The sequence below is a fragment of the Rattus rattus genome, chromosome 9 (assembly GCF_011064425.1).
Source record: "Rattus rattus isolate New Zealand chromosome 9, Rrattus_CSIRO_v1, whole genome shotgun sequence".
Classification (NCBI taxonomy): domain Eukaryota; kingdom Metazoa; phylum Chordata; class Mammalia; order Rodentia; family Muridae; genus Rattus; species Rattus rattus.
Window position 1 is genome coordinate 12,901,988 of NC_046162.1, and position 24,593 is coordinate 12,926,580.

The following is a 24,593-nucleotide window of genomic DNA, read 5'->3' on the forward strand; positions in this document are numbered from 1 at the left end:
GCTGAGGCCTTTCAGATGTAATCTAGGCATGCAAATGTTGTGGTTTGCCCTGGAGTTATCTGTATTTGATGCTAATTCCACTGCCCCAAGGACAGCTGCCTAGTCACATACTTAGGGATCAGGTGACTTCACCAGAAACTTCTCCCCATTGAATTTGTAAAACACAGGTGTGAGGCAGGTACTGGATAGAAGGAAGCCTGTCATTGGAGGAAAAGGAAGGATGGGTGGGAGAAAAGTTTGAAGGAAGGGAGGAGACTGGAACGGAAAGGAGGAAGAGACAGGAGGAGAAGGAGAGAAGCCATGGCAGGACAATATGGCAGGTGACGTTAAGATTCCACGCTGTACCTTTACAAGTTGTTAAAATTGTTCTTAAGGGATGGATGGTACTGGGCTTTGTATGTTTAGGTGGGCAATTATATCTTATCAATTGAGTCAAAGATTATTGTGTTGTGTGTTCTTTTGTGTGACAGTTTGAGTGTAGGAAAGTGTGTATCGGCAAGAGACACTGGGCCACCACGGAGTTGGGATGTGTTTCCAAGATGTCTAGCAGATATCTTGAGGCACTGCGGTGTGGACCTAAGGTAAAAGACAACTATACTTTTTTTATTTTTATATTTTAACAACAACATGCAAAGACACCTCCAAATAGGTATGGTTCTAACTTGCTCTTTGGTAAATTAGAAAAACAATATAGGCATATTGAAGAAAGCATTAATGACAAGGAATATATAAAGATATAAACACCAAGAGTAATTCTTCCGGGGACTGGAGAGATGGCTCAGTGGTTAAGAGCACTGACTGCTCTTCCAGAGGTCCTGAGTTCAAATCCCAGCAACCACATGGTGGCTCACAACCATCTGTAATGAGATCTGATGCCCTCTTCTGATGTGTCTGAAGACAGCTACAGTGTACTTATATATAATAAAAAACCGATTGAACAAAAATACTCTAAAAATTTAAAAAAAAAAAAAGAGTAATCCTTCCAGTTTATTATGGTTTGAATGCTAATGTCACCGTATAGCATGTGTCTCTTTTCCATAGCTTATAAGCTGCAGCGCTCAGCCAGCCTTGCCTGCTTCACAAAAAGGATCCAAAGCATTATTTTAACTAGCTGAATAGTATTGTCATATGGATATACCATAATCACCTTTTTATTCTCCTATTGAACGTGTAGATTATTGCCAGAGTCTCATTATAACAAGTAATGCCTTCTTGAGATTCCTTGTATATGTCTAATTTGTTCTCCGTGTGACTATTTCCCTGGGATAAATTTCTGAAGTGGAATTACTGCATCTATAGGAGAAGAATATTTCTTAATCTAGGGAAATATATTACGAGCAGCTTTCTGGAAAGTTTGTGAAAAGTTACTGTCCTCTGGAGGTTACACTAGTATCTGAAATGGCGTCCTCTTATTTCCCCTTTCTTTTAATTTGAACCATTCAGAAATAAGGAAAGTTCTGAGAAATTAAAAAGGCAAAGGCGCTGTCAGTCTCCAGACAGTGAAAGCCCAGCTGGCATGTGTCAGTGTTTTTAGAGGTTTCTTTGGCCCTTGTTCAAACTTCCAGAATTAAACTTTCTTTTTAATCACATAGTTTCTCCCAATCCTGAAGGACACTTTCAGCTTCAGTTAGGTTCTTTTGAATGAGGTGCCTACCCAAGTACAGTGTGGCCAGTCACTGATGACCGTGGGCCGAGCAGAGGGACATTCCCGTCTTCCAAACAGATTATGAAAAGAATCAAAATCCTTCTAGTTCCCAAAATGAGTGAGCAATCGTCACTGATCTTAATTTCCGACAGATGCTTTTACCTCTCTGTCCATTTCCAAACTCAGTTTCTTACTCTGGCTCCCACTGTCCCAAGAGTTCTCAGAGATGAACTGAATGGTGCGTAGGGTAGAGAGGCATGCTGCAGTGACTCAGTCTGAGAGGAACCGGGCTCGAAGTACGGAACCAATCTAGGTATGCACCAACAGAGGAAGGGATAAAGAAAGCGGGTACACACATAGGCAATGAAACCACCCATAAACAAGAATGAAGGCAAATGATAAATCATGCCCACACAAGCGAAGTGAGCCAATTCAAACCAGATTAGATTCCATTGAATGCAGGTTTATTGGGAAGCTCGTCTCGGGTGGGCGAGTTCATCGGCTTCTAGGACCAAGGGCAGGGAAGTCACCATGGGGAGAAGGGCAGAGAAAAAGAGAAAGGGGAACAAGGAGAGCATTTATAGGTCTGGAGGAGAGGGGGAGAGAGAGAGAGAGGGAGAGAGAGAGAGAGAGAGAGAGAGAGAGAGAGAGAGAGAGAGAGAGCAAATGAAAGGGAGCTCTGGGGGACGGGCAGCCCCGGGGGACGGGCAGCCCAGTCCCTGGGCTGGAAAGTTCAAGGTTGGGGGCAGGGTATGCCAGATGGGGACTGAGGGATGCTGGGAGAACTTGGAAGCCAGGTCTGCTTGGACATGAACTTCGGTCTCTTGTCCCAGGGTCTGAAACCAAACACTCTAACGTTTTATTGATAATAAATGAATAAGGAGAGACATAATCATCTATGACTACTTCCTGCTGACACTGAGGCACCGCTATGGGGTGGGGTGAAATCTGGAATGTTGGTCAAGTCCTGGAAGGGCTGGTGGCTTCACTGCTGTCCATGTGGTGGGACATCTGGGGGTGGTAGTATGCAGGCCCAGGTGAAGCAGTCTGTTTGTCTGGACCGAGGCACCTGTGGGTAACTCAGACTTCAAGGAAACATCTGGATGTTAGGGGTAGAAGGTAAAGTTAAGGAGTTTAGGGAGAAAACTTTTTTCTTGGGTATATATTTGAAACTCTTAGGCCCATGGTCTTGGGAGCTGAAGGAGGGGTTTGGTCCCAGGTCCAAGGAAAGGAGGATAGATGCCACCCTCAGGAACAGGCAGGGAGGGAGAGAAACAGGCAGCTAATTGACAGTACTCATCTGTAGTCCCTGTGAATGTGGGAGGCAGATTTAAGTGGATTCCCTGAAGCTTACAAGAATCTTAAGTTTACAAAAAGATAATCACTTTCCTACCACCATCTAAATTTTTCACATCCTCTAACCTTCATAACTTCCATTACCAAACACCTAAACCCTCCAACATTTTCTCAGAAGCTTTCATATCCTCAGATATAAACGTTAAACCTTACACCTTTTCCTATCCAAATTGTTCATCATGAGACACAGGTGGTGGATCACTGGGATCAGTCATTACAGACTGAGTTCTTTTATCTAAAGGAACTGAAAAATTCCCTTCTTTCACTAGCTTAGTATTCAAACTCTCCAGAGACCTCAGAAGGATATACTGTAATCTAAATGGCCTATGTGTCCATTAAAATGACAGACTTACCCATTCGGGACCATCTGATAGCTATTTCTCTGCTGCCGGTGAAATGAGTCAATTCAAGCTACATTAGAAAATATTAAATGCGGGTTTACTGGGAAGCTGCTTTAAAGGCAGGTAAGTTCAATGACTCCAAGGGAAGAGGCCAGGAAGTCCACATGGGAAGAAAGAGAGAAGAGGGGGCAGAAAGAGAAAGATCACTGTGCACTTGGAGAGAGGAAAGAGGGAGAGTGAGAGAGGTAAGAGGAAGAGAAAGAGCAAGCCTAAAATGTCTAGATTATATAGGCAAAAGCCTCTCAGGGGAAGGGCAGCCCAGCCTCTGGGCTGGAAAGTTCAGGGTTGGAGGCAAGGTATGCCAGGTTGGGACTGAGGAATGCTGGGAGAACCTGGAATAGAGGTCTGCTTTGATATGTAAAATATGCATCTTAGTCCCTTGTCCCGGGGTCTGAAATCAAGCAGTAAATCATTTGTAAGAAAATTGGACAACTGGAGAGAATTAGCTCACAGAGAGCTAAGTAAGCCAATCTCTGACAAATATTCTTCATTTTTCTGATTTTGGGGCCCCAGATCTTATATAAATCATAGTAGTATTTATGAAGTGAAAGTAAAAATGGAGTTATCTGGGGAAACAAAGGGACATGTGGAAAAAGGAAAACAGAGGAATGGATGGGGTGGAAGGAAATTCCTCAACGTTCATTATAGTCCTATATGACAAAATAAGATTAAATTAGCAATTGAAAGGACAGTATAAACCCCCTTTGTCTGTCTCCATTTTAAGTGCAGGTCTGATTTCAAAAATGCACCAGCTTCAAGAATAGACCATAAATCCCAGAAACCTAGTCATAAGGCACCAGCTCCAGGAACAGACCATAAAATCCAGAACAAGATCATAAAGCCCCCTCCCAAAGAACAGCCTGGGGATAAGCACAAAAATAGGGAAATATCTTATCTCGAGATGGACCATCTACAATGGGCAGCCCTATTTCATCACATGGTTGAATGCTCATGACATAGGAATGTAGACCACTGATCACCTGTGACCCCCCCCAGCACCCACCAACGAAATTTTACATTACCTCATCCTTCAAGAGAGTTCCCCCTGTTCCCTATAAAGTAGTCTGCTTGCTTTTTTCTGGGGTCCCTATTTTAGAGAATGGTTGACCCCCGCATGCTGGCTGTTTCTGCAGAATGCTCTTTGCCTTTGGACTCTATCTGAGTCTGGGGTCTTCCTTCCACCATTTTCAGATCCTTACACAATCTCACTTAGAGAGAATATTCTCAGCTGGAAATCTGTGCTTTTCCTACTCATTTGTCTTTCTATCTGAGCTACCCTGGCATTACTCTACTTATTCAAGCCTTTGCAGGACATCTCAGCCTGGCTTCTCCATCAGCCCCCAGAGAACACAGAGTGCGTGAGGACCTGGACCTAATAAGGCAGGCTATGGCCAAACCTAGAATCCGTGCGTTCTCCTGTGTCCCCAGCCTCCCAGTAAGTGAAGTGGGGCACATGACCAGTGGTGACTAATAAGGTGGGAGGCTGAGGCATGTGAGAGTCTGGCTGACGTAGCCCTCCTTTCCTCTATCACAGAGACATGCTGGTGCCCCTTACTCGGTGAGTTAGACATCGTACGTTTTAAGCTATTGAAGTCTCTGAGTTTATCTGACACAGCAATTCGCGTTACCTTTCATCACTGTTGAAGAATAAACTAAATTGTCTAGACATGTCACTTACAAACAAAATCTGAGACCTCTTTATTGACTCCTAAATCTAAATCTTAAGGTGTGTGGGGCTTATCCTAGTGGATGGCTTGAGCTAACATTACAGTGTCTGCTTAGGTAACTGACAGGAGTCAGCATTTAGGAGCTACAGTGGGTAGAGGTGGGGATTATTGGGTCTTTGTTGGGATGACAGAATATCAAATGGTTCTGTGGCTGTGCCCTGTGTTCTCAATTGCTAATTGTTGTGCTGGCAGCACCCGGGGATGGCAGGATATGTAAATGTTGGTTACTTCCTCACCTGCCCAAAAAAAGGATTCTCTGAGATTCCATGTTAGAAAGCAAGCTGCCCTGGGGAGCTCCCAGAAGGTCACATTGCTCTCAATCTGGCCAAAAGGTAACACTAAGATCTGAACTATGCATCGTCCTGTTGTTGATTGGCTCTGAATGAGTGAACTGGGGAAGTTCTTCCACAATGCTAACAGCCTTTTTGATTCAGAACGGAATGTGGCTTTTTCTTTTAAACAGCTGGCTGCTTCGGCTGGGGCAGAAGGATGGTAGGATAGAAGCAGAGCAGTGACAATGCAGAGATCTCGGTGTCTTATAAACGGAGAGGACTCCTGAAAGTCCTGCAGTATAGGTCTTGAGTTTCACGGTCTTGGTTTCAAATGTTGTAGACTTATTGTGTTTTATAACGTTGTATAATTACAGTGGAAGGGAGCACCTCAGCAGGCCCCACCAAAATGTTTCCCCGAGGAATCTCACCATGGGCAACAAACCTAAAATAAAGATTTTTTTTCAGGGGTGTCGACACCAGCACTGACACGGTACCGAGAATCGGGCGAAAGCCTGCGGGATGAAAGAAACACACACACACACACACACACACACACACACACGTTATCGTATCAAGCGAGAAGAGAAAAAGAGAGAGAGAGAGAGAGAGAGAGAGAGAGAGAGAGAGAGAGAGAGAACAGAAGAGTCTCCTGTAGCTTTATTCACCACTTATATACCCAAGTCTCCAGGTAGAAAATATCTGGGAAGCACAGTGGGAAACCCTGGCTCGTGACTACCTGGCTCGTGACTTCGGTGACAAAAGACCGACTATGAGACCTGAATTAATTAGGGAGAAATCTGAGAAGACCAGCCTAAATCTCAAGGATAAAGGCTGAGGAAGCAAAAGGCAGAAGTAAATTGACCACCACCCAGGTGTGGTCCAGGTGTGTCGGTTCCACCTGCATCAGCCGGGCTCAGCAGGGGTCATGCAGTGGAGACACCGCGTGTTTACTACTTGGTCTTTTCTTCCTGTGCCGTAAATACATGGGAGAGGCCTCTGTCCAACAATCCCATGACTTTAACTGTGGCCATGCAGTTACAAAGCGGCCAGGCCCAAATCCAATATGGCTCACTACACAGGGGAAGGGAGCAAGGTCTAGAAAGGGATAGCAGCAGAGACGGGGGTGGGGGTGGGGCACAGAGAAGGAAGGGAATAGAGAAAAGGGAGAGAGGAAGAAGCTGACCAGAAACACATGAGAACAGAGAGAGAAAGAAGATGGAAAGAGAAAGAGGGGAGGAAGGGAGTGATGGACAGGAGAGGAAGAGAGAGAGGGAGAGGAGACAGAGAATGGGAGATAAGGGGGAGAGAGAATTGGAGTAACCTATCAGCCCCTCTTAGACACCTGGCTCACAGCGGGCAAGCCACTAGGCTAGCTGCCGCTAGGTAGCTGTCGGTCTGAGCCTAGTGGAATTGTCTGTAAGCCAACACTACAACTATCTATGTGACTGTCAGTTGATGTCTTCATGTAGAAGCTAGGACTAAAGCGCCTACCTCATCACAGACTCGAGGGCAAATGATATTCTCCAGATGGAACATTTGATACAGTGCTAGGAACTACAATACCTTCTACTTTCCAGAGAAGGAAACTGAGTCTCAGAGAGGCAAAGGGAAGTTTCTAGATGACAGTGCATGATGGCAGAAAGTGAATGGGGAGGTAGCACCAAATGGATTCCACGGATGGCAGTGTTTACTCCAAACCTTCTACCGCTGCTTCTTTTCCTGACAGGTTCTGCACATGCGAGAGAGCTGATGTTCATGGCCCTCACTGTGGCACAGGGATTGTGCGTGCTGTTCACCTGCTCTCAAGCTGAGCACGTCTCTGTACCTCTTTGAAGCCAAGGCGAAGGGCATGGGGAGGTGATAGGCTTTGTTGTCATTGAGGAGGCTCTGGAAATAATCAAAACAGAGAGTCTGTTAGAGACCATTTGTGTCAGTAAATGAGAAGCTTCGGAAGTGCTCCTGGGACCCAGTCAAGACAACAGAAACTCAGCGCACAGACAGACAACTCTCTGCCAAGTGTGCCTTCTCCCCCTTAGGCTTCATTTGTGTGAGCCCAAACAACAGGCTGGGGAAGAGAACAATGTTTCTGTAGGAAGTACAGGTGGCATTTCTCAGAGGAGGCCTTTGTTGGATGAGTCCTCATTGAATGTGAAGAGAGGGACGGTGATAAGCAAATGGTTTCTGGGGACAGCTGTGTGGCATGCAGATAAAGAGGTGGCCCTCCTGAACAGCTTCCTGACATCCTGCTACACTGTGAGAATGGTCTCTGTAGTCCTGCGGAGATGAAGTAGGAGAATGGGGTTTCTTCTCAGGATGCAGCCTCATGGGAAACGCTCTCAAAGCACCACTCACACCTCCAGCTTCGCTGGGTTCTTCGCCCATCATGCCATGGCCATCACCACCATCGTGGGTACCATGTAAGGAGCAGGCACCTTGCACTGGAATTTCACACTCCGTATCAGGACAAAGAGCCCTCACCTGTCTCAAACACACAGTTTCCTCCCAAGCAATGCTGCGTATCCAGAATTTCCATAGCATTTGCTCTATATCAGGGGTTATGGGTTATCTAGATACAATTCCCAGTATACGGAGGACATGTATGTGTTCCATGCAAATAGCACATCATGTGTTGAGGACACACATTTAGTGCCCAGGAGATGGGATGTGTCTTGGAACCAAACTCCTACATGTGCCAAGGTAGATTTGGATATGGCCACCAACCTTGGAATTTATGATCTTGGTGAATTAACATCAAGCAGACCCATGCATAGACTGACCGTGACGTGGGGATGCTACAGACGACGGGAAGCACAGTACCCCATCATTTCATCACTTCCAGGAACACACGCCATTCTCTCTGCCTGCAAAGCTGTCGGCTTAGCTTAACTCTTATGCGTCCTTAGCATCTTAATTACTTGGCAAATAACTTCCAAACTCTCCCCATTACATACCTCACAGCACAATGTCTGTTCCACCTGTAGAACTTAGCTCTAGTGTCATTTTATTCTGCACAGTAGTCACCATCTCCCTCCTCTCGCCACTGTCAGAGCAAGGAGGCTCCTTCAGGCACAGGTAGTTGCCAAAGCATCTCTGCTCAGCAGGGGCCCTGGAACCAGATAGACTTCAATAAACATGCGCAAATGGATTAAAATACCCACCAAATTACAGAGAAAGCCCAGAGAAGACAAAAGACTCCTCCCAGGATTGCACAGCCAGGAAGAAGCCACAGTGGGGCTCAAGTCCCCAAAAGACTGCCGCCCCCTCCCCCGCTATGGAAAAAAAAAAAAAAAAAAAAAAAAAAAAGCAGGAAGCTTGGAACAGGTCCCAAAAGATCCAAGTCAGAGGTGGGCGGCCTCAGACTCAGGAGGCAGCGCTCTGAGAAAAGAAGAAAGCAGAGTTATTATCCGTGTGCTCTGAGAGGCGAGATGCCTTATGAGGTCACTTCCTGGGGATCAAGGATTCTGACCTCCACATTGAGGAAAGTGTCCCACAGAACAATGATGCCTGTGAACTGCTTCTCTGGCCTTGGGGAGAGGGCAGAGTTGTAGGAGAGAGACTTTAAACGGGGTCACAAGGAGACATTGAAAATGGCATTCTCCTGAAAGCCAGGCCCTAACAGCCACACCTCCACTTCTAAGAAGAAAGGCTTTTATTCCATTCTGTAAAACCCATTTTACTTTCCGGATGCCTGCAGGATACCATGCAAAACACGGTGGCTTGAAGGGAGGAAACCCCTAGGGTTGCTCTCAGCTGTGATGCTTATGAATTGTGTGAACTTCTACAAGCTGTGAAACCTCTCTGTGGTCCACTTCCTTGGGGGCCACATGAGAAGAGTCATGCCTGCTAGTCACAGTATTGGGGAATATCCAGTGAGACTAAGAACTTTAATTCCTCTTTTTCGTGGTAATGAAGACCATCCTAGGCAAGGATTTAGCACTGAGCTATGTCTCTAGCCGGGAATGAAAAATGCCTTTCATTATGTATTCGTGGAAAGTACATTTTTTTTGTAAATATGAGTGTCCACATGTGTGTATCTCAGAGTGTAGAAGGAGATCAGAGGTGACATGGAGGGCAGAGGGCAGAGCTCAGGTCTTGCTCCTCATTTTGCTCCTTGAGACAGGCTCTCTCTTGTCATCCCCCACTTTGTACACAAGGTGGTCTAGCCTTTGAGCTTCTGTCGACTGTCCGGTTTCTGCCTCCCATCTAACCCATAGTGCTCAGATTTCAGGCATATCTCCAACAGATCCAGCCTCTAATGTGTTCTGGGGACCCAAATTCAGACCTCGTAGTCCTGGTCTACTGGACTATGTCCTCCGCATAAGACAAATACCCAGTAGAAATCCTTTCAGAAAACCCTGTGCAAATCTGATTCTTCACAGTGGGAAACACAGCCATCAGTGCTAAGGTGTCTTTCAGGATACACACGAATGATGACAGCAGGATACAAAGAGAAGAAGAGACAAATCAAGAACAAGGAGCTTGGGTGCCCCAAAGATTGATTCTCTTGCGTGCTTGCTGAATGTTCCCCAGTTGTTGTATATCATGGGATTGACATTTAGGAACAACTATTCCATATCACAGTGTGAATGAATTGGAAACTTGGCCATGAGACACTTTCCAGGACTTCTCAGTAAAGATGATTGATTGGTATCTCCAGACTTCTGGCTTGGGTTAGAGAAAAGCTAATTGCTCAGATAAATTATGTGGTGGCCCATCATATCAGCTCTGCGGGACTGAGAAGCACTCAGGATATTAGTTGTTGGCTTACGGACAATTCTGCTGGGCTCCTCCCAACAAAGACCTAGCAACAGCTTGCGTCATCCCCCACAGCCGTTATTACCTGCATCTCTGCCAGGGGTGGGTGGCCTGGGACATATAACACATATAAAAGACTCCACTCTTTCTTTCTTTCTTTCTTTCTTTCTTTCTTTCTTTCTTTCTTTCTTTTTCTTTTTCTTTCTTTCTTCTTTTTCTTTTTCCTTCTTTCTTTCCTTTCTTTTTCTTTCTTCCTTCTTCCTTCCTTCCTTCTTCTTCTTTTCCTTCTTTTCCTTCTCCTTCTTCTCCTCCTCCTCTCCTCTCTCTACCCCCTTCTCTCTCTCTCATGCTCTCCCTCCCTTGTCAATCTTTTTCTTTCTGTGTTGCTATGTGTTCCCAGCCAGCTTCTCTTTCTCTCTTTCTGTCCTTCTACGCCTCCCTGCCTACCTCTATTTCTTTTCCAAGTTCTCACCACCCTTCTCCCACAATAAACATACTTTTTATCAGGTCTGTCACATGGCATGATTTCTCAAGGAGACAGCTTGACAGGGACCTGCCAGGTATTCCCTTACTCCCATGCCTGTCACCGCTGCCCTCTGAGTATGTCTGTAAGGGCGTTTCTGAGAATTACATGAGAACATTCTCCCTAAACGGTTACCAGAGGACACAGTTTTGCCTTATACAAGAGCATCCACAACAAGTTCAGTCCAGACTGTCTGTGTAATTTTCATACCCAGATATGTGGTGAGTGCCCATGGATAGAGATTGTCAGGCAGAAGTTTGATCATTAGCAGGGACAGGAAAATGCTCAAGACAGGAATAAGTGCAGCCTGATAGATACAGTCAAGGGGAAAGGAGTTCTGATGCTGTTAGGTGCATAATTTGGAGAGGTGTGTGTGTGTGTGTGTGTGTGTGTGTGTGTGTGTGTGTGTGTGTGTGTGTGTCTAGTAATTCAGGTCAAGGAAGTAGGCTGCCAAGTGCATGATTATAAGAGGAGAGAGAGGTGTGCAGAGCACAAAATAAAATGAGGGTCCCAGACTGCTAAATTATCTGCTGTGCCTGTCTGCCACATGGCCTCATCAAAGATTTAATCCACGGAAGGGTTTAGATTGTGAACAGACTGTTGCAAGGCGCTGGCGCTGCAGAAAGTGAAGTCTCGCTGGAAGAAGGAAGTCAATGAGAATGTGACTGGATCTTGCCTTGGCTCTTTCTTCTTGCTGCTCTCTGCTTCCTGTCCATCACGAACTAAACAGATCTGCTCCGCCATGACCTCACTGCCACAGCGAACGAAGCAGAAAGCAAACTTAAACCTTTCTCCTTTAAATTGTTTCTGTCAGGAACTTTGCACCAGTGTCGAAAGTACAGTTGCTCCATGGGAGTGGTGGTGGGAAAAAGTCAATATTTAAGGACTGCTTCGTGCTCACCATAAGTCAGATACTGGTTAATATATAAAGACTGAAGGTCCTGAGCTCAGTCCTCAGCAGCACAGAAAAAGCCAAACACGATGGGATATGCTTGCAATCCCAGGTCTGGGGATGCAGAGACAGTTAGACCCCTGAGACTCACAGGCAGCCGTCCTATCCTAACCAGTGAGTTCCAGTCAAGTCAGTAAGAGCTCTTGTCTCAAAACCAAACAAGTAAACAAGGTGAGCAGCTCCAGAGAATTGATACCTAGCATCGACTCCTAGCCTCTGTGTGCACATGCAAAAAAAAAAAACCTAGAATTGTCATCTTGTCTTCTCAGACAAAACAGAAAGCACTCCTTCCCACCTCTACTTAGCAAGTGGGAAGAGTGAGGTTCAGAGAGGTTAGGCAGCTTGCCTAAGGTCACCCAGCTGAAACTAAGATTGGAGCCAGGCAGTCTAATCCCACATTCTTTGCTCAGGGACACAAGGCTCTGTTCCCAGGCTTCTGCCGCTGAGGGCCCAGAGGTACAGGCTAGACACTCGACCACGGAGCAGAACTGTGAGAGCAGCTAAGATAAATTACTCTCAGTAAAGCAATTAGTTCAGGATCTGCACAGAGGTTCGCAGCAGCATAGCTCTGAGCCTGTGGATGCTTTCTATCCCCAGCACCCTGATGAGATGCTTTCCATAAATGATGGGTGGTCCCTGGCGCCCAGAGCTGGGGCCCTTGTTCCTGGATGTTCCAGGAAGCAGGACATATCCCATGGCTTCACTGGAGCAGCTTCAGAGAACACAAAGGTCATTTGTCAAGTGGAACAGACCCTTAGGTGTCCCTGTCCCACGCTGTGGCCGTGAGGTGTGTAAGTCCTAGGCTACAATGGAAAAATCTCTGGCAACTGGAATAACAGCTTTTTAATTCTACTTCCTGCACCATGGAACAAAGAACATGAGGTAACAGGCTTCAAAGTCATGTGCTCCAGTGGCCTTTGCTCGTCGTGTGACTGTTTTGAAGATCTGAGAGGTCTTTGAAGAGGTAAATTATTTTACATTTACCAATTAGTGGACTGGTCCATTCGGGAGTACACTTGTCACAACAGGGCATCCTACATCGATTACTGTGGGCAGAAGAAGGAATAAAGAAACCCCTGTCCCACAAATGCACAAATATTTAGCTCCCAATGGCAGACAGTACTGCTACGGCAGATCTCATGATGCCCTATGGGAGCAGGATTGAGGAAGGAGGAAAAGAGGAGATAAAGTCATGTGACACATCCCAGGGATCAGACTCCGGAGACCAACATCAGGGCGCAAATCTGCGTTTATTGTAAAGCGCATAAACTTATACACAGTGTTCGAGCCAATCCCAAGCCCCTAAATCCTTGGCCAATCGTATCTCACCCAATGAGAGCCCTGCCTGATGATGTAACTCGGAAGGAGAAACAGGGGCACGGGCACCTATTAGGCCTTCCATGAAGGGGGTTGGGGATTTAGCTAAGTGGTAGGGCGCTTGCCTAGCAAGCAAAAGACCCTGGGTTCGGTCCTCAGCTCCGAAAAAAAAAAAAAAAAAAAAGGACTTCCATGAAAACTGGGAAGACAGCCACCGCCCTGGCCTCGGGAACCGTCTTAGATCTAATGCTGTTGTACGGCGACGAGGACTCTGAGGAGCTGTAGGAGCCTGTGGCGCTTCGCTCTCCATCCCACTTTTTCTTTCACAAAGTTGACCTCCACATCTCCCACACACTACGGCTACAGCAGATCTATCATGATGGACCATAGGGCTACAGCGATCTCGATCTCGTGAGGGACAGTATAGCTACGGCAGATCTTGTGATGGTCAATACAGCTACAGAGATCTCATGTTGAACAGTATGGCCACAGCAGGTTTCGTTTTCTCTCGGCTCATTTCTAATTCTGTTTCTCTAAGTTTGGTGTTTAATTGACACAGCACTCTGCTTTAAGCAGATTTCTGATTTCTTTCATGCCTGGTCTGTCGCAGGGCTTCATTGCCTGGGAGGGAGTTCTATGCCAGCACGTGCCTCTCTGAATTACAAGAAGAGGCCTGGGCCGTGAAGGAGTGGGGGCCTAGCTAACAGTATGTGCACTGCCCAGGGAACTGCAAGATAACTATTTAGTGTCCCTGCCTTTATTTTTCAGCTGCATCCCACCCCCACCATTGTTAAAGCACTTTTGTGTGGGCCAGGCATGAGGTAGGAGAAAAGAATCCAGGGTAAGTACAACTATGTATGCTCTTCCTGCAAAGCTATGCCAGGAAAACGTCTTTCTATATGTGTTCTTCATGTGTGTGCAGGTACATGTATGTGTGAGTGTGTATCTCTCTCTCTCTCTCTCTCTCTCTCTCTCTCTCTCTCTCTCTCTGTGTGTGTGTGTGTGTGTGTGTGTGTGTGTGTGTGTGTGTGTGAGGCAAAAGGACAACTTCAGGTGTCATTCCTCGGGTGCTGTCCATGTTTATCTTGAGACAACATCTCTCACTGGTCTGGAACTGGTAACTAGGCTGGACTGGCCAGCCAGTGATTTGCCTGCCTCTGTTTCCCCAGGACTGGAATAACGAGCATAAACCACCATACCAAGATGTTTTTTATAGCGTTCTGGGCAATGAACTCAGGTTAATCTAACCAATTGTCCTATCTCCCTGGCCTCAGGAATACAGGAAGGAACAACCTTTTCCCACTACATCACACTGTCAAGGGCTGGGCGTTAGAGACAAGGCATTCACAGAGTAGAGACAAGGAAGTTCCATTTCTCTTTTCTTTTTAAAAATAATGCATTTATTTGTATTTTATGAGCACTGGTGTTTTGCCTGCATCTGTAAGGGTATCTGGTCCCCTTAGAAATCGAGTTACAGACAGCTGTGAGCTGCCAAGTGGGTGTTGGAATCAAACTCAGGACCTCTTGAAGAGCAGTCATTGCTCTTAACCACAGAGCCACCTCTCCATCCCCTCAGTTCTATTTCCACCGGAGTCTGATAGGTGCTCATGTTGTTGCTAAGAGTAAATTACCACCCATCAGTAATTACCTGCCCAGCTCTGGACTGGTCTTCAGCTTACCCTCACAGGTACAGCAATGACCACCTTTCTGGATTCTCACTGCTCCCCAAAATGGGTGTTGATCCATAAACCTGGGCTGATAATCACTCCAACAGTTTAAATCCAGAGCTATAAGAACCCACGATTCAAGAGCTTTACACAGATCATGATAGGTCAGAAACTGAATTTCTCAATCTCCCCTCCCCCCCCCAGGAATTACAGCTGAAGTGTGTGGCTGAACCCTGAAGTCTTTGAGCCCTGATGTCTCTCCATCATCAGTACCAGAAACCAGAATCTTGAATTTGGTTTCTGGACATCACAAAAAAAAAAAAAAAAAAAAAAAAAATTCACCAAGTATAGCTGGTCCCACCAGGAAGCTGAGGAACCGGATTTTGACTGCTTACTGGGGATCCTGGGATGGGGGTGGGGCTGTTTTCAGAGAGGACTTCAGAGGCTAGGAAAGGGAGGCTGGCTGCAGAAGAGAAAGAGTCGGCTTCCCTGTGGCAAAGGCTGAGGTGGGTCCATCAATCATATTTCTTCTTCCTGAATCTAGTCTATCTCAAGCCTCTTACACGTGGACAGTGTTGCCACGACATTGAGGTCTGACTGGAGCAATGATGTAAGCCAGTCGGAGTGACAGGCATCACTTCTAGACCAATCATCTTCATGCATTATTTCTCCACTGTCTTCCCCTTCATCCAACTGAGCTGCACTATTGAGTTATGACTTTGAAATACCATGTGGAAGGCAAGATCGATCGCACCAGCTTAGATCTCTTCTTAGGACCTGGGCTTTCTTTAGACTGTCAAATGGGACAAAATAAACTTCTTCTCAGGTCCATCTAATAGAGAGTTGGATCCACTTGTGATTTAGCTTGCACTGCCCTCAGTAGTATGTTGTAAATGAACAAAGGTAGCAATGACCTCTTGAATGGTAGCTTGGAGAACAGGCCACAACTGTGTAAAGCCCCAGAAAATGTAGAGAGTTGATGCAGTGGGGAAAGTTTTATAAACTGAGTCAGGCTGACAAACAGGAGCCTATGAAGCTGAGGTCTGCCCTATCAGGGCATAGAGAGGGTGACTCACAGAAAGAAGGGTGTTCAGTGTGCTCTGTGGAACATTCTACATGATACAGGTGGCCAGCAGAAGGCGCGTTGCCTTGGAAGTTGATTATAGAAGATACTCTGAGGAGGAAAGGATGGTGAGACATTGCTTCTTTTGGTTCTTTTTTTTTTTTTTTTTTTTTTTCCTTTGGAGCTGGGGACCGAACCCAGGGCCTTGCGCTTCCTAGGCAAGCGCTCTAACCACTGAGCTAAATCCCCAACCCCGAGACATTGCTTCTACTCCCATGTCTCTCTGTCTAATTCTCCACCACACAGGCAGCTCCTGTTTCCTCTTGAAACGTTGTTGTCTCTTTCTCAGGAGAGAGGGTTGAATAAAAAGACTATTATATAAGACTATTATATAAGGCAGGTTTTAAAGGCAGTTTCACTGAGGTGCAATTGGCAGGCCAAAACCTACTGGTTATATTTAAAAATGCACAAGTTGAAAGTTTGCATGGAGGTGTCCACTTAGGCTGTGATTGCCACAGCACTGTACTGCCGCGCCTCTCATCTCTAAAAGTTCCCTAGTGGGGCTGAGAAAATGGCTCAGTCAGGAAAGTACTTGTGTCACACGCATAAGCACCTATGTTCAGAATCTCAATATACAAATGCATTCCTGTACATGGTGGCCCAAATCCATAACCCCAGTATTGGGGGTGCAGAGACATGAGGGTCCCTAAACTCATGACCAGCCAGCCAGTGAGCTCCCTGTTTAGAGACCTTGTCTCAAAAGATTCACTGGAGAGTGACTGAAAGGAGCACCAAATATCAGCTGGTGGCTTCCACACAAGCATACACAGGAACACACACACAGGCATACACAGGAACACACACACACACACACACCACTCATGACCACAAATTTCCCCCACCCCCCACAACCACAAATTGTAAAAGGTTTCCACGTATCCCTTTGTGTGCAGGGCATTCCCAAGTCTGCCCTCTTAATGGCAGTAATTCTAACTACAGGTGAGCATTGCACAATAGACTGGCAGCTTTCACTCCCTTTACACAACAGAAGCTTTAGACCCCCTGAATTTACTCCTTTCTCCCTGCTCTAGTCCCGAACAAGCACGCATCTGCTCTCTGCTCCTCTGTGCTGGACTACATTAGATAGTATCTGGGCTATATCCTCCCAGCTATTATCAAAACAAAGGAGAACAAGTGTTGGTGGGGGTGAGGAGCTGGAACACGGACACCGCTCAGAATATTAATGACTCGGCTGCTGCGAAAACAATGTGAAGGTTTCCCACGAAGTTTAAAATAATGCCTGTGATCCAGCCATTTCCCTTCTGGGTACACATCTGGAAACACTGGAAGAGTAAGCTGCTCATCACACCCATTCTGGCATTGTTCTGAAGAGCCAGCATGAGAAATGACCCAATGTCCGTTAACAGACGACGGACAGCGAAGATGTAGTAAATAGATAAACCAAAACATTGTTCAAATTAAAAATACCGTTTGGATGACACCAGTGAACTTGGAAGGTGTTGTGCATCCTCGGAAGGACGGAAACTGTTAGAAGAGGCTGACATGGCAGTTATGTACTTGGGATACGAGTGAAATGCCCACGTTCAAACCCAACTGAACACTCCTGTGATATTCGGATCTATTTATTCTTTGAACTAAAGTAGTTTATCAGCGTTAAAGACTAGGCACTGCAAGAAAAGGCCTCTCTGGACACTGCACGATTATTTTGTTCGCATGAACTCAAGAACCAAGAGTGACCTGCGTAAGACCAAACCAATTAAACGTTTCTGCCCGGAGGTAGCTCCAGAGGCCACAGCTAGCTGAGGAGTTATTGCCAGCTGACTGCCAGGGGACGGAGGTGCAGGGGATAGACTGTCCATTGTAGATCGCCCTGCCCCCGTGAATTGCCCGCAGCCATGCTCATGGGGCAGCATTCACTTGATTCCGTTAAAAATAAATCAATAAATAATAAAAGGACATGTGAGGTTTAGAGGGATACGTGATGGGTGGTGTCGAGAGACTTAGAAAGGGAAGCAAGGGGTGGATTGGATCATGTATACATGCATAAAATTTTCAAAGAAAAAAAGTAAAATTAAAACACAAAAAGATTAATAAGCACCCCAGGGGGCAGATATGTGAGTTGGACAAGACACAAAAGTAAAGCATTTGTGTAACCTCTGCCTCACTGTACGTTCACATCTGTTGCTAGAACTCACAAGTGCTCTTTCACGGCAGACAGAAATCTGTCCGAAACCTGGAGTTAGGATTCACACACACACACACACACACACACACACACACACACACACACACACGGGTACACTCATATCCTATAGTTCTTTATTCATTATATCCTGGTGGTAGGTGGGAGGTAAGAAAAAGCTTGGAACGCATCTCAGTTGACAGAATACCTACGAAGCACGCCTGAGACCCGAGTTCCGTCCCAGCACTGCAAACCCAGTGCTGTGGTACAAGACCAGAATTCCCATGCTGTGAGGTGTGGTAGTGCCTTCCCTACTCCTTCAGCCAGTTAGCTGGGAACCAGAACACACAAGGGTAATCCCAGACTAACTGGCTGAAGGAGAAGAACAGAAACTACCATTCACCAGTAGCCACTCTGTGTTAAATTCTTCATAAATTCATCAGCTCCTTTGTGCAGGCACTGAGGAGGAGGAAGCCAGGATGTGGGAGGGTCTAATTAATTAACTACTTGGTTGGTTAACCTTTTACAAAACGTACCTGGGTCTGAGTGAGGAGCCCCAGGAAGTCACAGCCAAGCCGCAGGAAGAAAGCTCACAGGATTACTCAAATAAGTCAGCGAGACAAAGGCTGATAAGAAAGCAGAGGTGGAGGAAACAAAAAGAATAAACCAAAGCCATCGGGTCAGTTTGATTATCAGGCCCCTGCCAGGGACTGCAGGAAGGGAGGCTTGCTGAAAGGCCACAAATTACAAGAAGCCCCTTGGAGGACAGGGTTAACAAGACAGAGTGTCCAATCTCCTCAGAGTGACCAATCTCCTCAGAGTGACTGGTCTCCTCGGTGTCAGAGATGCCAAAGAATCCCAAGAAGCCTCTGCAACTCATTTATCTCCAAAGACACAAAAGAAAGTCTTGTGGTCTTTTCGGAATGAGAAGCTACTTTTTAAAAATGTTTGAGGAACTTACATGTATAATCTTGACACATGTAACTTAGACATGGCTATACATACTGGCACATAAAGAACAGTGTTACCTAGGCAACTTCCTGTTCTAATTTCTTCCTATCCTCCCATCCCAGACTCAGTGTCTTAGAATAATGGTTTCTAAACACTGATTACCATATAACTGAATAGCTTTTATTTTTTCTTGATTTTTTTTTTTTGGCTAATTACATTTGTTCTTTGATATTTTCACACACGTCAACCTTCTCTTCTCCCTACACACCCTCTTCCCTATTCATGCCTTTACTGTTCTGTGATCTACTGGGTTTAACCAGGGCCAGCTGTGCAACCATGGGCTTACTAGACTCAACAGTGGGTACCAGACGCAGCATGGTGGCTCCCTGCCCCAAAGTCTATCAGCAGTTAATGGTTCAGCTGGGGGAAGTGGGGCCCCCAAAAGCTCTCCCCCCAGCCATAACTGATTATTGGTAGCACCAGTCTTGTGTAGGCCTGGTGCTCAGGAAAATCCCCCTGCCTCAGACTCCCGAGTGTTGAGGTTACAGGCATGCAGCACCACATCTATATCAGTAGCTCTCAGATGCGGTGTGCCCCAAACCACTTTGCTCAGAATCTTTCCCCAGTCTTTCCCTGGGCAAACTCCGTAAATAGTTTTTGAAATTTAAACTGGGTTAGGTCTCTTCCGATTCTCTGTATTTGTTGCAATTGCACCATGGTAAAAGTTCAGGCAGATGGTCCAAGGTCTCGGTGACGTTTGTGCTGAGAACAGAGTGATGCTGGGTTCCTTGGCCTTTGTGTCTCACAGCATTTATTTTGTATCCCAGTTGGCAAATAGAAGCCCTTAAGCTCATCATTTACCGTTGGAAACTCAACCTCATCCTTCCATCCACATTCATTTCTTAGCAGGGATCCAGGACTCTTGTTTCCAAACTATCTGCAACCTGCAACCTGCCACAGAGAAGAGCAAGAGAAACATTGAGAAAACAATGTAACAGTTAACAGCTTAACAAAAACAACCCATGCCACAAACGCACAAATCCATCGCAGTGTGATAAGGGAAGGACTAGAGCCTGCCTGGCATTTGGAGCAGAGCTTCTTCCGCTTCAGGACGAGCGTGCTCGCCTGAGCCTTACTAATGGCAGGCTCTGACGGCAGACGGGGTGGAGCTGAGATGCGAGCTGATTTCAAGTGCGTTTGGTCCTGTGGACCATACTTTCAGTAAGTGGCATGTGAGCAGGATCCTGTAGAAGGGACCGTGTGTTCTCCTTCCCTGAGTGGTCACTTCTGCATTGCCTTTGAAGAGAATCCATCCCGACATTTTAGTCCTATACCCCAGCCGGGCAGATGATGGTGAAATGGCTAGAGGTTCATGGTAGGATGGGCAAGCAAGGAAGATAGACTTTCCACCTCTTACAAATACTCCACAGGGTCGTTATGCTAAGAGACCCCTATGCTATACAATTTGTGGAGCCTTCATTTTAAACTGGAACCTCAGTATCTGTTGATATTTATCAGGTACCTACTGTTTGACACATCTTGCATGTTGGACACACACACACACACACACACACACACACTGTTTACAGGCACTTTTTAAATTTTCCAACCAACCCAGATGAGGTGGAGTTAGTATCCATCATATATAAAAGACAAAATCAACAAAACAAGGACAATGCCACAGATGTAGTACGTGGCATATCTGGTACTCAACCATCTGCCTCATACTACCTGACTACGAAGCTGTACTCTGCGTATGGCATCCACTGACCAGTATCTTCATTCATGCAACTGCTTAACTCCAAGATGCTAAATGGTTAAGAGCCAATGCTGAGATCGATACAGGCAAACAAGGAGCTGGCTTCAGCCCAGTAGCTGAGAAATGCTGCTTCTACCAGTTCTCACGCTGGACAAATCTTCCCACACCAATCACTTACTGGCAGCTTCATCTGGGATTTTCCAGTAGCAAATCGGGAAAGAAAGAATTTATGAAATTAGCTTAAGCAGGGTCACACTGTCCCTTCTCCTGCCCCTTTCTCGTCGTTCTTCGCATCTGCTGGCTGTCCCCTTCACTGTTGATGCTTGTTGTCATGGAAGCCATCCTAAGAAACCCACTCTGGCTTAGTATGGATGTGAGACCCATTTCAGAATGTCCCCATCACCCCAGTGCTGGGACGTTTATTGGAAATTGAGTAAAATAGCTCATTTATTAAGAGGCTCATGACAGCATATCACACCGTTGGCACTGATTCAAAAGAGCAGAGTCCAGGCTGAAATTGACCCTTCATCAGAAAGAATCCCTTACTAAAGCCAATGCTTTCTGGGCCAGCCTTGGGCAAAGGAAGCTGGTAATTTAATAAGAAGCTCTTTGGACTGTGAAAAATGATCATTTTTCATCATGCCTTCAAGGACACCATTTTTCTGGCAGGTGTCCAACTGCCTCCATCAGTGGTCAAGAACCTCCAAGGAGCACACCACACACTTCTCTGGAAGCGCATGGCGTGTGCAGTCAGACAGAACACTCTCCCCTGCATCCACCACCTCCTCCATGTCAGGTGATCACCCTGAAATTCACCTTCCCAGTCCTCCAAGCAAGGTGAAGTGTAGCTCCTCTCTCCTGTCGATGTCCTGGAGGTTCTGAGTGCTGCAAGTGTGAGGGGTCTCATGACTTCCCTGACATACCAAAGGGTCAGCAGAGAGTAGCAGGCAGCGGCTGTGAGCATCTACACTTGGCAGAGGAAACACAGGTGCCTTGCTGCCAGTGACCTTGGCACTCACCTCATGCCAGGCGTTGCTGTGGGCACTTGGCATGTGTTCACTAATTTGCTGAAGTGCAATGTTCCTTCAATACAGTCATATTGTCATCTACGTTTTTCATGGGAAGAAACTGAGGGTCACAGAACTTATCCAAGGTCCCAGAGACATTCATAGGAAATTGAACTTGGATGACCCAAAATCTATGGCCATAAATATAGTAGAATTCTGACTCTGCTGTTAAGAATCGCTGGTGCTCTGAGTCCAGCATACTAAATAGCGGGACAAGTAAGCATTCACTCAAAGCTTGAGGTCAGTGAGATACCTTAAACACCCATCTCGTTAATACCTGGTACAACTGGTATACCCTGCCATCATGAGCAAGTGAGAAAACTGACATGCCAAGAGGATCTGACGGATTGGTTCAGATTCATATTGTCTGAAGTTAGAGGCCATGTTGTCAATGGCTTGACTATTTCTAAGCCTAGATAGGGTATGTGCACTAGCGCCCTCTATGAGCAAGGAAGACTTACTGCAGAAGAGGGCCAGCAGGAAAAACTCACCAGTGTTCTGGGTCACCTACTGATGGAGCAGCTGTCTGTGCTCAAAAGTCTGGACAGATTAGAGATTGTTAGTAGCAGATAATTGTTGTGGTTTGCCCTGGAGTTATCTGTATTTTGATGCTAATTCCACTGCCCCTAGGACAGCTGCCCTGTCAGTACTCAGGAATCAGGTGACTTCACCAGAACCTTCTCCCCATTGAATTTGTAAAGTACAGGTGAGAGGCAGGTACAGGATAGAAGGAGGCCTGTCATTGGAGGAGAAGGAAGGATGGGTGGGAGAGAAGTTTGAAGGAAGAGGAGGAGACTGGGGCAGAGGAGAGACAGGACAGAGAGAGGGGAGAAGCCATGGCAGGTGATGTTAAGATTCTGCTCTGTGTATTTACAGGTCGTTATCAATGTTCCTAAGGGATGGATGGTACCGGGCTTTGTATGTTTAAAGGGGGCAATTATATCTTATCAATTGGGTCAAAGATTATTGTGTTGTGTGTTCTTTAATGTGTAGATTTAAGTAATGTAATGGAGTGTGAGGCGACTGGTCTGGGCCGCCGCAGAGTTGGGATGTGTTTCCGCCAAGATATCAAGCAGATATCTTGGGGCACTGAGGTGCCGGACCTAGCGGGGTAAAAGGCAACCGTACTCTTTTATTTTTATATTTTTACAACAACAGATAATGTTCTGAGTCTATTGTGTTCAGAAGCCATCCCGAGTCAAATAAATTGTCCATGGATGAAAAAGGAGAAACAAAACCAGCAAGTCTACATTTCAGATGGTTCTTTAAGCAGCTGTCTGGCATTCTGTGAGAATTACTCTCCGGAAAGAGGCTAATATACAACTTTAATAAAAATTGCTAATGGCAAAGACACAGGACTGTGATCCTAGGTCTCCAGCCATAAGGATTGTTTTGATAACTGATGCATGCATTCACGCCATCCCAAGCTTGGAGACGCACAAGGAAGCTCATAAGGAGACAGTCAAGGTGTGCAAAATGTGTGGGATGCAATGGGAAAACAGCAAGAATGCTGGCCCGAGTTGGGTGAGTGGTTTGCCCGGCTTCTTAGTTAATTTCCATAGTATTCACACTCAATTACTCACCCAACACAGAGACTCTTAACTCCAGTCAGTACATCTCAAACTTGGCAGTTGGATCCTTTTATTTCAGCCTTAGCACCAGTGTACTCAGTAGGCACGCAATAAATATTTCCTGAGCTGGGGCACCAAATAGACAAATAAGAAGTTGGTTTGATGAAAATGGATGTCTAAATTGTCCCATTGTGTGGAATGGAGATTGATCTTTGATGGAGGGAAATATGTCTATTAAGTAAAAGAACACTCCCCCAGAAAAATCATATAGTTTTCTCCTGTGCTGTAAGACGTAGCCCTTCTCTACCCTGAAGTGCAGAGAACTCTAAAACAAAGATGCACTGAATATGAAAATGTCAAAACAAAAACCACTGCGATTCTAAGTCTAGTGAGGCCAGGAAGCCACGTTTGGAAAATGCTTATAGGGAACTTGAACATGTACCATGCAATGTGACTGAACGGGCAAGATCCCAGGGTACTGCTCAGCATAAAGCTGGGCTTCTAGAAATACCAATTCTCTATTCATCCACTTCCCAGCCTTTTCCTAATCCTCTGCTTCTAGAACCCTCCACCATCTCCTTCTTACCACATCTGACAATAGACCCCAGACCCTACTTGGGGACAGAAACACTCATTCCTCCAACAGACTAAGGGCCAACCACCCTCCCTGCTTATTAACGATATTATAGAGGCAGCTGGCCGACCACCTTAGGATGACAGGTCTATTTTCATACAGAAAAGAAAATTACAGAGCAGCACAAACATTTGCTAACGAGAACGATGTTATTATAGCTTGCAAATTGCATTCAGATGTTCAGTAATACTGGAGTTAATGGATTCCCAAGTTTGTCAGCAAGTGAACCCATCTCAAAAAGACCTTGTTTTATCCATTTTTATGCAAGAGGGGTTGCCCAACCTCCTTGATCCAGCAGGAGAATGTGGAGGGGGAATCCTGGGGCTGCAAGAGAACACTGATCCTTCTGCTTCCCCTGTCCCTACGCTCTAAGTGTTTACAGGGATTAAAGAGAAATTAAAAGGAAAAAGTCTAGCCACTGTGGGGCCGAGACTCACTGTGTGCCAGGCACTGTACCAAGCTCTCGTTCTTTACCTCTCCTTTTATCTTCCCTGTACCCCATGGAGTACTACAGTCAGGTAGTAGTTTTGTAAGTAAGGAAACTGAGACATAGAAGGATCTAGGAGTCATTCAAAGACCCCAAGAAAGACAGTGAGGGAAAGGGGGCACGCTAATGGCCTTGACCTGAACTGAGTGCCTGTGCTGCAGTGGTGTGTCAGGCTCCATCATCATGTGCAATCAATACACGTTAAACAAAAAATAAGGAGAGGTATTAGACTTCCAGAAGTCC